The sequence below is a fragment of the Protopterus annectens genome, chromosome 12.part0 (genome assembly GCF_019279795.1).
Source record: "Protopterus annectens isolate FY-2018-M chromosome 12.part0, PAN1.0, whole genome shotgun sequence".
In the NCBI taxonomy this organism is placed as follows: Eukaryota; Metazoa; Chordata; order Ceratodontiformes; family Protopteridae; genus Protopterus; species Protopterus annectens.
This window is the reverse complement of record NC_056746.1, coordinates 1,037,128,113-1,037,140,928: the sequence shown is the minus strand read 5'-3', so window position 1 is coordinate 1,037,140,928 and position 12,816 is coordinate 1,037,128,113. Positions and strand designations below refer to the sequence as shown.

The window sequence follows — 12,816 nt, the reverse complement described above, 5'->3', positions numbered from 1 at the left end:
CAACTTCATCTAATTTAGAAACCTGAGAAACCAATTTTGTATAATCGACACATGCAAAACGAAAGAGAAAAAGAAAAAAAATGTCAACTACAATGGAGTGATCCTGCAGTCTACCAGAAAAAATAATAATCGGCCCGGTTTCTTTAAAACTGTCCTGTGCCTTCAAATCACCACCTCATGTTAATTAGCCATAAGGCCATGAATGTGTTTAAAAGTTGCAAAAATTATCATGCAATGACATCTTTAAATGTGTTAGCAAAAACTCAGACACACACACCCCTCTTAAGAGAAAGAATCTGCAGCAGTACCTCTCAACAATCTGCAGAACTGCAATCCTAATCGCTCTGTAGCTAAATGCACTGTCCCCAGAAATATGGATAACTCTGCAGCTAAACTCCTTCACTGTGTAGCTAAACGAAAATGGCATTTTAGCTAAGCGAATAACTCTGCAGCTAAACTCCATCACTGTGTAGGTAAACGAAATGGCATTAAAATATGCCTGAGTACATGTGCAAATATAAACACACAACATCCATGTATATGTAATGCAGACATGTGCACAGATACACAACACATAAATACACGTATCCACAATTGTCCCACGCTTACCTGCTCGTGCTGCCTGCTGCTTGGAAAAATAAGACTGATATAGTACTGCTGCCTGTAATTCCCATTGCTGCTGTATTCTTGCTCGCAGCCGGCCCGGCTTGGAAAAAAATAAAATGACTGATGAGCAACATTACTGCCATTAATGCTGCTGCCTGGTAAGGTTCAACTTCTCGTTGCTCAGTATTCCCGCTCGCAGCCAGCCGGAAATAATGACGCAAGCTCCTTGAGCTCAATTCCGACTGGCTGGTAGCCCTGACAGCGCTGACGTCATCATGCACGTGATGATGTCAGCTCCGACAGCGCAATTTTTTAAAAAATAAAAAGAATGAAGCAAAAAAATCGGAAATTAAGGGGTGCCAATCAGGAATCGTGGCACCCCTTCATTTGGACCCCAAAACTCGGTAAATACAGAGTAATTCGGTATGTTTGGGAGGTATGCTCAGCCTGTCTGCTATAACGTTGGACTTGCCAGGGATGTGCGCTGCTATCAGAAACTGTTGGGAAAAGATCGCCCACTGCCAAAATCTGAGTACTTCTCCACATAAGGGGTAGGACTTGGTTCCGCCCTGCTTGTTGATGTACCATACTACTGACATATTGTCTGTTTGAATTGCAATGGTCCCGGTGGGAAGAGAATTCTGAAGAGCTTGCAACGCTAAAAGCACTGCTCTCATCTCCAAGACGTTGATATGCAGATGGTACTCGTGAGGCTGCCAGGTGCCTTGGACTGTTCTGCCATGAAAATGCCCCCCCCACACCCGATCAGGGAGGCATCTGTGGTCACCGTAGCTACTGGAGGAGGGAGAACGAATGGTCTGCCCTGGTGTAATGATGGGAAACTATCCACCAAACAAGTTGGTTTTTGTATGACTGTGTGATCATTATCATGTGAGACATTGGGAGTTGCTGGAAGGACCATTGAGTGAACAGCATCCACTGAAGAATCCTCATGTGAAAACGTGCAAGGGGGACTAGTATGATTGCCGCTGCCATGAGACCCAATGTTTTTAGGACGAATCTGGCCTGAATCTTTTTGCATCCTAATAATACCTGCACATGTCGTCGAATACCTAACACTCTGTCTACTGAAAGTCTCGCTGACATGTCCTTTGAATTTAAGTTTGCGCCTATAAAGGTGATAGATTGACAAGGCGACAATGCAGACTTTTCGAAATTTATTGCGATGCCTAGTTTGGAGCACGTTTGGATGGTGTAGTCTCTGGCTCGCAGCAGGTGATGCCTGGTGGTTGTAGTAAGGAGCCAGTCGTCTAAATATGGAAACACCTGGAATCCTTGCCGTCTCAGGTGAGCGGTAACTACTGCCAAACATTTGGTGAACACCCTGGGGGCTGTGGTGAGACCAAAGGGCAGAGCTCTGAACTGATAATGACTGGCTCCCAGCCGGAAGTGGAGGAATCTTCTGGAGCGTCTGTCTATTTTGATATGGTAGTACGCGTCCTGAAGATCTACGGAGCACATCCAATTGTCCTGACCCAGAAAGGGTAAAATGGACTGTAGCGTGACCATCCGGAACTTCGTTCTTTGAACTGACCTGTTTAGTCTGCTGAGATCCAGACTGGGTCGCCAGTCCCCTGTCTTTTTTGGTACCAAAAAGAACCTTGAGTAAATTCCGGATCCTTGTTGGTCTGCTGGGACTGACTGGATGGCTCTTTTTCTTAGCAGTTTTGAAATTTTTGAACTGCTTGATCCCTTAGATTGGGTGGAACATCTGGAAGGGATTTGTTGGTAAAGTGTGGAGTGCGAAAGAAGGGGATTTTGTAGCCTTCGGATAGGATAGAAAGTACCCATTTGTCTTGTGTTATACTTTGCCAGGCTTTTGGGTACAGAGATAATCTTCCCCCAACTGCCTCCAAAGGTGGACGGCCGGGCAGCACTTCAGGGATGCTGGAAGGGCTTGTCAGAGAAAGATTCTCTTTGGCTCTGATTTTGAGGACCCCCTCTGCCCCTATTGTTGTTCCCTCCTCTGCGCCTGGACGGAAACTCTCCACGTGTGTCAGGCACAGCTCCCTGGGGTTTCCGGAACCACATTTTCCCACTCTTCTGACCTTTAGGATACGGTCTTGAAGGAGTGGAAAAACGGACTCCCACAGCAGAGAGAGTCTTCCCTTCCTGCTCACACCTGGTAAGGGTATCCTTCACCTGTGGTCCAAACAGAGCACAACCATCAAAGGGGATGTTGGTGAAAGATGCCCTTAAGGGTTCCGCAAAGTTGCATAACCGCATCCAAGCGTGTCTCCTCAGAGCCACTCCTGTGCCTGCGGCCCTACTCGCGCCATCAGCTGCATAAGAGATGAGCCGCATGGAGGAGTTTACTACAGAATTTAGAGTCGCCAGCTGGGAGGCAACCTTAGCCTGGGCCCCGGCAGCTGATGGATCTTGAAGGGTATCTCCTAGCTCTTTAAGGAGATCCCTTTGAAGGCGGGTAAAATGGCACAAATAGTTCAGAGACCTCATGGAGAAGGTTGTTGAGGAAAACATCCGCTTCCCATATCTGTCCATCGTCCTAGATTCCTTATTAGGGGGATGGACAGATGAAGAAGTTTCAGCCAACTCCTTTTTAGTGGCTGCTGCTACCACCATGGCATCTACGGGAACACCCTTGGTCAGAAATTGCTTGCCTTGAGGGGCAGTAATGAATTTTGTGGGCCTGCGGAGAGTTGGTTCCATTGGGTCTGGAGCTGGCCACGCCTTTCGAGCCACCACAGACATCAGTGGATCGAAAGGAGGTGACACTCAGGAGGTGGAGGGCTGGGATCCAAACGCATCCAGGAATACCGACTCATCCTCGGAAGGGTTAAGGGTAGTCCAGTTCCCCCTCTGTCTAAGAATTTCAAGGATGTCTGAGAAGGAGACGTCCTCAGAGGGGGATCTTGTGGACCCTTCCGACTCCTCTAAGTCGGTACCTAAAGTGACAGACTTAGGGGAGTCAACATGCTTCCTCTTGCATTTCCTCTTTCGAGGGGGCTCCTCTGAATGAACGGGGGAGGCCTCGGAAAAGGACAATACACCCAATGGGGTGCCCTGGAGTGCTTGTTCCTCACGCTTTGGGTCTGGAGGAGGGGCTGAGGCAGGAGCAGGCACCATGGGGGGAGGAGCCGATGAGGCTGACCGTGAGGCTGACTCAGATGCCAGCACACTCCTCATGACCTCGAAGGCGCCCCTTCCCGATAACGGAGAAGGCTCCGGCTCTGAAGAGACCGGGATCCTCCCCGGCACCGAGAGACGGCTCCGAAGCCGATGTAGGAGCCGAACTCACCTGCGCCGAAGCTCCAAGAGGGAGAACGGGGTCAGACAAGGGTCCGATGCCACTCGCCCCCTCGGAGCCGAGGTAGTCCCGGCGCCCAGATCCCTCCAAGGACGGCACCATGGAAGAGATCAGAGCCGACGACGGAACCGAAAGGGGAGGTATCGGTGCCGACGGTCCCACGATTCCAGCCTCAGCATGCTCCGGCTCTGAACTCAATGGATGAGTCAAAGGAGGAAGTATTGCAGGATAGCGTTTTAGCCAGGGCCTGCGATTTTGAAAGCCTGCTCACCACTCTCTCCAAATCATGGTCAGAATGTCTAGACGACTGAGAAGAGTGGGATCGATGACTTCGCTCCGACTGCAACAAGGGTGACCCTGGAGCCGAGTGTATCGACTCCAAGGATGGTGACCTGGAGCGTTTTCGACTCCCTGATGGTTCCGACAGAAGAGTCGGGGTCGACTGGGAGATAGGTACTTCGGCTCCAGTCGGAGTCGAAGTTGACTTGGAGATAGGTATTTCGGTTCCAGCCGGAACCGAAGTTGAAGCAGAAGCTACACCCAGCGACAGCTCCGAACTGGAAGCCGATGGCTTCAATGGCCTGGAAGGTTTCACTGACTGAGTCTTGGCTGGTGATCCTTCAGGTTTAAGCAGACTCCTAAGGATAAGCTTATTCCTACGCTCCTGCAGGACTCTTGGACTAAAGGCGTGACACACCGAACAAGAGTCCTGCAGGTGTAGGGCGCCCAAGCAGTAGACACAAGAAGTGTGACCATCTGTCAGAGACATTTTCTGACAGCAGGAGTCACACTTCTTGAATCCAGACACTTTTGTGTCTTTAGACATTCCTGTAAAGGAAAATTCAAATACAAAGAAAGAGTACAAAGGGAAGTAGGTAACTAGAAAAAAACACACACAGTCCACACAAGTTACCACACCCTAACAGCACACACACTCTATAATATAAGACCTACAAACTACCACAATTTCTAATGAAAAAAAAAATGTTTTTCTACCTTAAAAAAGAAAACAAGGATAAGCCTCTAACTAAAACGGCTTACCTTAAAAAGGCAAAACGGGAGTGGGGAAGGGAGGGGAAAACTCTCCAAGAAGAAAACGAGTTTCCAAGGGGGGAATTAAACACTAACAAATACCACAAAATCCTACAACTATGTATGACACTAAGTGTTATAACTAATAATATACAAAAAGTTCTAATATCAATAAAGTGAAAAAATACGACCTGAGCCAATAAACGCAACCTCGTAGCAGAAGCGGCAAATGAGATCTGGGTATCTAGCGCCAGGCATCATGGGATATAGGGGGGCCTCGAGCCAGTAAGCAGCTCTCGAGCTTTTGAAGATGGCCGAGTCGGAGCCGAGGATCGGCTCCGAACCCCAACCAGCAAGAATGAAGGCAAGATAGAGAACTTAACATGCCCTTTGCTGATCAGCTGTGGTATTACACTGGGTTGAAGCAGCTAGGCTTAAAATGATCTCCGGGTCGATAGCCTAGTAATCTCCTATGATCCTATGAAATTTGATAAGTCCTCAGAGCTATTTTCATGTACTAATGCACGTTGAAATGATGATGGCAGGGCTGTTTAATAGGTATGGTAAAAGTGTGCGTGTCTTTGTTTTTTAATGAAACTAGCATGACCTATAATTGTTAGCTTTTTTTAAAGACCAGAATAAGCCAATATTTAACTTTCTTACTTTTGGCAATAAACACTGTTTGCAGAATATGCTCTTATTGGCTACATAGGTAGCGAGACATTTCATAAAATTTGGGAGGTTGGCTTAATGGTTAAGGTGTTTACCTTACAAATGCAAAGTGCAGGGTTTGATTCTCACATGGGGTAACCGGCTAGGCTTAAAGTGGCCCATAAGGGCAGTTAGCCTAGTACTAATCTATGAACCTATGGTTATGCTGTTGCAGATGCCTCTTCCAATGCAGCAGTTACTTTGTCAGTCCTTGCTAGATAAAGAAATGCTTTTGGATGCTCCTCTAGAAAAGAGTGATCTGTCTTAACCAGCTTCTCCTTAGATTTTCCAAAAAGAAAAAGGGAAATTACGATGGATATCATAAACGTTTTTCCTTCCCAATCCAATGTTTTGGAGAAATGTATTCCTGCAGATTAGGCCTATGTTTACCATATTTCTTTTTTGTTAGTATTTATCGTGACACTCTTAAAAAATCCTAAGTCAAACCTCCATCAACCTCTATCAACCCACTACCAATTGTTGTCACTTTTGAAAACTTATCAGATGCAGTAGTACTGAAAATCACTTGGAATAACTTGTCTGAATTTACCCTTCTCCAACAGTATCCTTTTGGTACTCCCAAGCCAATAACACTGGGTTCTTCCAGTCTTGGTTATTCCATCCAGTAATCACAGAATCCATCTCTGCTCATCAAACAGTTAAGGGTTTTATTCCAGGTTGCTGCTGCTCCAAGAAAAGAAAGGGACATGGTGATATGTTTTGGATTTAGCTGCTCTAAACTACTTTTTGAAAATACCAATAAGGAGGCTAGAAAGCCTACTACTAGAAAATCGCACACTGGTAAATGGAAAAAAAATATTTCTAGTTAGTGCAACCAAAACTAGAACCCATTCAGCATTAGTGTTTTTTCTCTTGTATGTGTTTACTATCCTATTAGGTTCATAGGTGTGTAATAGGCCAACGGCCCTGGAGTCTTTATAAGCCTAGCCCATAGAAGTTCCCTGGCATCATGCTGCTGTTAGTTTCCAGTGCCTCTATCAAGTGCAGCCACTGGAGTGATCCCCCGGGGTAAACTTTCTATTTCCCATCCACTCATCCAGATTTCTCTTGAAGGTTTCTGGGGAGATGGCTAACTGAGAGCAGTGAATTTTGAGAGCTCCATAAACTAGTATAATAATATAGGAACATTTTATTTTTTTCAAGTTTAAAATATCAGAAATCTATAGATAAATTACTAAGTTACATAAATATAAATTTTGGTGGAGATGTACAAAAAATTTCCTGTCAAGTAACTTGGAGGTATATTGAGTCACTGAATATGAACAGCTCAAGGAATTCTCATCCAGTTGCTGCTTTGAAAAAAGAACTGCATTTGATAACATCTACCTTACAGGAACTATCTTTGAAGATGGATGGCTTTAAAAATAACTTAGAAAACCTCAAATTAAATTCTCAAAAACAGACTGATACTCAAACTATTACAGCAACACCATACAAAAATAACAAATATAGAGACTTCTCCAAATGACATTGAAAGGAGACTCAAACAGGAAGAATTCCAAAAAGAATTTCTGCTTAAACAGAACACATGGCTGCTTAACAAAATAGGTGACTTAGAAAACAGGGAAAGGAGAAACAACATAAGGATCTTTGGTCTGCCTGAAAACACTGAAGGAGAAGACATTATTTCATTCTTAACCTGGATTCCTGAATTTTTGGACTTGAAGGAGGGACTTTCATTTGGGATTGAAAGGACGCATAGAGCACTGAGGAAACCTGCTTCTAACTCAATAAATACTCCACCTGGATCCATAGTTATAAAATTTCTTTTATTTCTGGACAAGGAACTAATATTAAAATCTGCTTGGAGAAAATCACCCTTAAAATACAATCAAAGCCTGATAAGGTTTGACAATGATTACTCTTCCAGAATACTAGAACATCAAACTTATTCTTAATCCCAAAAAGATAAAACTCATTCTCTTCAGTCCTGGAAAATCTCGCCCTTTAAACAACGACTTTACCATAAAATCTAAATACAATATAAAATCAACCCAACCACACACACTCTAAACTCCTAGGTGTTGAAATTGACAATAATCTGAAATTCGACATACACATAGCCCAAACAATAAAGAAAGTTAACAAAAAGCTTGGCCTCCTTTATAGGAACAAACAGTTCATCACCAAACATACCAAAGCCACTATTGCAAGGACTCACCTCCTATCTATTCTCCTTTATGCCTCCCCTGTCTTTACCAACCTTCGCCACAGTGAACTAAACAAAATGGAATCTTGTTACAACAAGATTGCCAAGTTCGCCACAGTTGCCACTCACAGATCCCATCACTGCCTTGCCCTCAAGCAACTAAATTGGCTTGAGCTACCTCAGCTACTCCTACTCAGCCAACTCTTAATAGTTCACAAGCTCTACTACCTTCCAGAAAAAAACCCAGCCCTTCAGCACTTAATTCATCACTATACCACCACTAGAGCCTTAAGATCCAATAATCAAAACCTCATCAATGTCATCAAATATAAAAAAGAAGCTAAGAAGTCTCTCTCTGCCTGCTCCACTGCCAACATCTGGAACTCACTCCTAAGCCAGTTAACTTCTACCTCCTCCTACCTCCAATTTAAAAAACTCCTCAAAACCCATTACTTGAATAATTGGCTTTGCTCATCCTACTCCCCAGGTTAATCCACACACTGCACTGTTGCGAGGAGTCTGTCAAGATCCATCTATTCCAATGATAAGTCCTTTACAGCGTCAGTTGACCTGTTTAACTAATGTAAGGTTCTGAACAGATCGAGCAACCGTCTTCTAGTGAGAAAAAAATAAATAAATATGTACCTCTCAAGTTTTTCTTGCATGCGTCATTCACTATAGAAATTGTTAATGCTTGCTTATGTATGCCTATTTGTATTACTGCATGTATACATTCTTATTGTTATGTGGAACTTTTCTCCCCGGGCCTCTGCTGAAAATAGACCTGTGTCCAGTCGGACTTCATCGGTTAACAAATGTAAAATAAAATAAATAAAGGAAAAAAGTCTGGTCAATAATAAAACTGTTGAAACACAACAACATTAAAGCACAGCTGGTCTTTCCAGACAAGATAAAAAAATACTTTTTGCCAATGAGATGAGAACCTTTAATGACTTAGAAGAAGCTACTATGTTCATCAAAAACAACAACATAGTGTCTATCCCAGAAGAAATGGAATGGATGGCTCCTACTCTTAAAAGAATAAAAGAAACAAATCCTTGGACTGATGCTAGAAACAAACAAACAAAAAAAAGATTCCAAGACAGCTGTCCCAAAAAATAACTCTTACAACTACATCTCTCAAAGTATCAACTGATATGGTACATCACTTGCCATCTGTTTTTATTTAAAAAAAAAAAAAAGGAGGGATTCTTAAACAACTGAGAAACAGTAATAATTTATTCAGAATGTTCAGAGTCCAATAATTCTTCACAAACAAAGGTAGGTCAAGATGGGTTACTATTTACATTATATATAAACCAAACAAAGCAACATATAATACAAACATAGAAGCTTATATTCCCCTACTTGAACTCAATGTATACTTATCTTGTTCATTTTTCATTGATTGTACTTATAATAATTTAAGTAATTAATTTATTCAACAAGGTACCATTCATCAGAGTTCAGACTCAAATGTAACAAATTAACATCATATATAATAGCAGTAACAGTAGTGCGTTTTGAAAAAAAAATGCTGTCATGGAGACTAATGCCTTCTTCAGTTAAAGTATGATTTAGAAATGTCATGTACATCCTAGTTAAATAACAGTAGCAAGCTCATAGTACAAATGTCATCATTATTCTGTCTAAATATAGTTAATATAAATTATGGCAGGTATCACAGCTATGAGTGCTGTTTGATCAATCCTGATATGGTGTGGGTGGATGCAGCTGTGTCTGGCAGCTAGTACAAATGTCATTATTATTCTGTCTAAACATAGTTAATATCAGTTATGGCAGGCATCATAGCTACGAGTGCTGTTTCATCAATCCTGATATGGTGTGCGTGGAAGCAACCGTGTCTGGCAGTTAGTACGGATGTCATTGTTGTTCTGTCTGGACGTAACTGATATCAATTGTGGTGGGTATCATGGCTTTGAGTGCTGTTTAATTAGGCCTGACATGGTGTGTGTGGATACAGCTGTGTCTGGCGGCTGTTGTGTTGCCGTTTTCATCTCCAGGACGCTGTGGGTTGCGGCTTGTGATTGGGGTTTGCTGATGCTTGTGTGTTGGGAAGAGACATTTGGTGTTTTAGCCTGGATCCAGGGGAAGGGGGTGGATAGAACTGTGATTTGGGGTGTTTTGGCAGAGAATGGTTTGTTTGTGCATCTGTTGAGTGAGAGGTGGGAGGGCTGGAGGAGTGTGTTGTCCCTTGTTGTGGCGGGTTGTTGGGAGGTTTTTTTTTTTTTGGATCTGTTTGCTCTCGGTTCTTTTACTGGCTGCTGCCTTGCTGAAAGGGAGGGAATTTAGGCTTGAAGATGCAATGAAGTGAAGCTTTGCTTCAGGTGCATCACAAGCCTCTGGTATGCAGTAGACAGACACATTAACAGAAATAGACGCTCCGCAGGCTGCTATGGTAATGTAGACAGAGTGACGATAATACTTAATATGCCTCTGAGGAGCCTCAGAGATGATTCTCAGCAATGACGTTTTTGGTTAAAAAAAAAAAAAAATACATATATATATATATATATAAAATAAAAGGGCTGCTTGAAACCACATGTACACATATTGATGGTCTTCCCAACACTTCGTTTGGCTCATTACGTTGTTTCTTGATAAAAAAAACAAAAAAAAAAACAATAGTTATGTAATGTATGATTTTAGTAAATCTAGACATAAAATATATAATCATCATATAAGATGAAGCAGTCTGCTGAATTTAGATATTAAAGACAGGATTTAATAACATGGGTTTGTATATAATAACACTACTGTCTTAACTTGTCATAAATGACGTACACTACATTGAACATCAAGGGGAAGCATGATGATTTTCTTAGTAAAGATGCATAACAAGTCATGCAATTGCTTTAACTTGAATTGTAGTTTTTGTAACCCATCTTGACCATATATAATACTTAAGTGGGTACCAAGGTAACTAATGTTTTATACAAGACATCAAACTGACAAAGTTGTTCAACAGATACAATACAAGCCTGAAATTGAAATGTCACAGAATGTAACAATCATATTCTGAACAAATATAATTAAATTAACAACAGACAGTTTAATAACATGGGCTTGAGTACAATAACACTACTGTTTAAACTTGTCATAAATGACACACACTATATTGAACATCAAGGGGAAACATGATAATTTTCTCATAAAGGTAAATGTGCATAAGTCATATAATTGCTTTAACTTGAATTGTGGTTTAACACATCTTGACCATACACAATACGTAAGCTGTTACCAAGGTAACTAATGTTTTATACATGATATCAAACTGACAAAGTTGTTTAATGAAACAATAGAAGCCTGAGCTAAGAATGTCACAGAATGTAACAATCACATTCTGAACAAAAAGTATTAAATTCACAATAATCACTCAGTTTAACCTTTGCTGATTATACAAAACAGAATGTTGCCATTTAAATCTAAAAACTTTCATTTTATGCCATAAAATGGCAATTTATGAATATGGAAAAGGAACTTGTAATCATTAATCACAATAAGTGAATTTTTTGTTTTTAACCTATAATTTCACTCATTTTATAATAAGAAATGACAGATATGAAAATCCTTGTGTGTAGGAAATGGGGGGATGCACTGATAATTAAAATGCACTAACTTTCATCAATGTTTACATAAAACAAACTTGATGCTTTAAGTAAGTTAGCAACAAACAAAGTGATTACTTAAATGCCGGTAAACAATGAAATATAACTTCTGATATATCCAATAAAATACATTGTATTATAAACATTAGGTATAAATATTACCATGTATTTATATTAAGTGATAAGTTTTGAAAGACTTCCATCAATAACACTGAATATGCTAAATAACTGTGCTATAATCTTTAAAAGCTTGTAAAAGGTTTTTAATACCAGTCCAAAATGGCTTAAATTTAACACAGTTGAAAAATGTGATTCCAATCTGCATTGTGTATTTGCTCACACCTCCAACATATTCCCTTTGTGGAAGAATTCATTTTAGTAATTCTATGTGGAGTTAAGTATGCTCTGTGCAAGCATTTCCAATTAAAAGCTTTCCAGTAGTGTGTAAAGGATGTATGTTTTATTGATGAAATATTTGATTTAATTTCTTCAGTTAGCTGTAATGAATGTCCTTTTGTTATATAATTCCAATATGAGGATTTGGGTGTTTTATACTTTGTCAGTATCTTGTAAAATTGCATTGTACTATTTCTCATGGAATAATCATTAGATATGATTTCATATATGTATTTCGTAAGTTTAGGTATTTCTTTAAATGAATTACTAATTATTCTGCATAAATCTTGTGAATACGTCAGAATGCTTTGCATAGTTAGCCAATCTCGTTGTGGAATTTTGTACATTGTTTCTATTGTTTGCATATCCAGAACTTTTAGTTCTTTGATACATTGAAACTAGCAAACAAATCCTTTCTGTTCCCAGGAATTAATTATTTCTCTGTATATTTTATGTGGATAGCTCTTTGTAACTATGAATGGTATTAAAAGATCAAACCAGATTTTTAAATCTATATTTGCATTAATAATTTTCCTAAATGAGTCAAAGTAATAATTAATCATACGAGTTTTAGTGTGCTTACTTATGTTATATTGCATACTAATACATATGTGCCATGGCAAATTGTTTTTATCTGTTTTAAATTTGTTTGTAAATAAGATTCATTTATTGATATTGGTTAGTAATTCTTTCCAATTTGCAGAATAATTTGGACTTATCCAATCTGAGACTGTTTTAGATATTGATGCTTTTATATATGTTTCTATATCAGGAAAGTTTAATCCTCCCTGTTTCCATGGTCTGATATGATGTATTAAAGCTATTCTGTTTCTTTTGGGAAACCGTAAAAATTTTATTAGGCATGAGTATATTTCTTTGAGTATATTCCTTTTTGGTAACAGTTGTATTGCCAAAGCTATACGTAGATCTTGGGTAGAAAAACTATTTTTATTAAGTGTAGTCTATCTTCAAATGTTAATATT

General features: G+C 40.4%; 1 pseudogene; it reads right to left on the bottom strand.

Moving 5' to 3' along the window:
- The window catches only part of LOC122816250, a 198,529-nt pseudogene that overhangs the window by 166,510 nt on the left and 19,203 nt on the right, over positions 1-12,816 (bottom strand).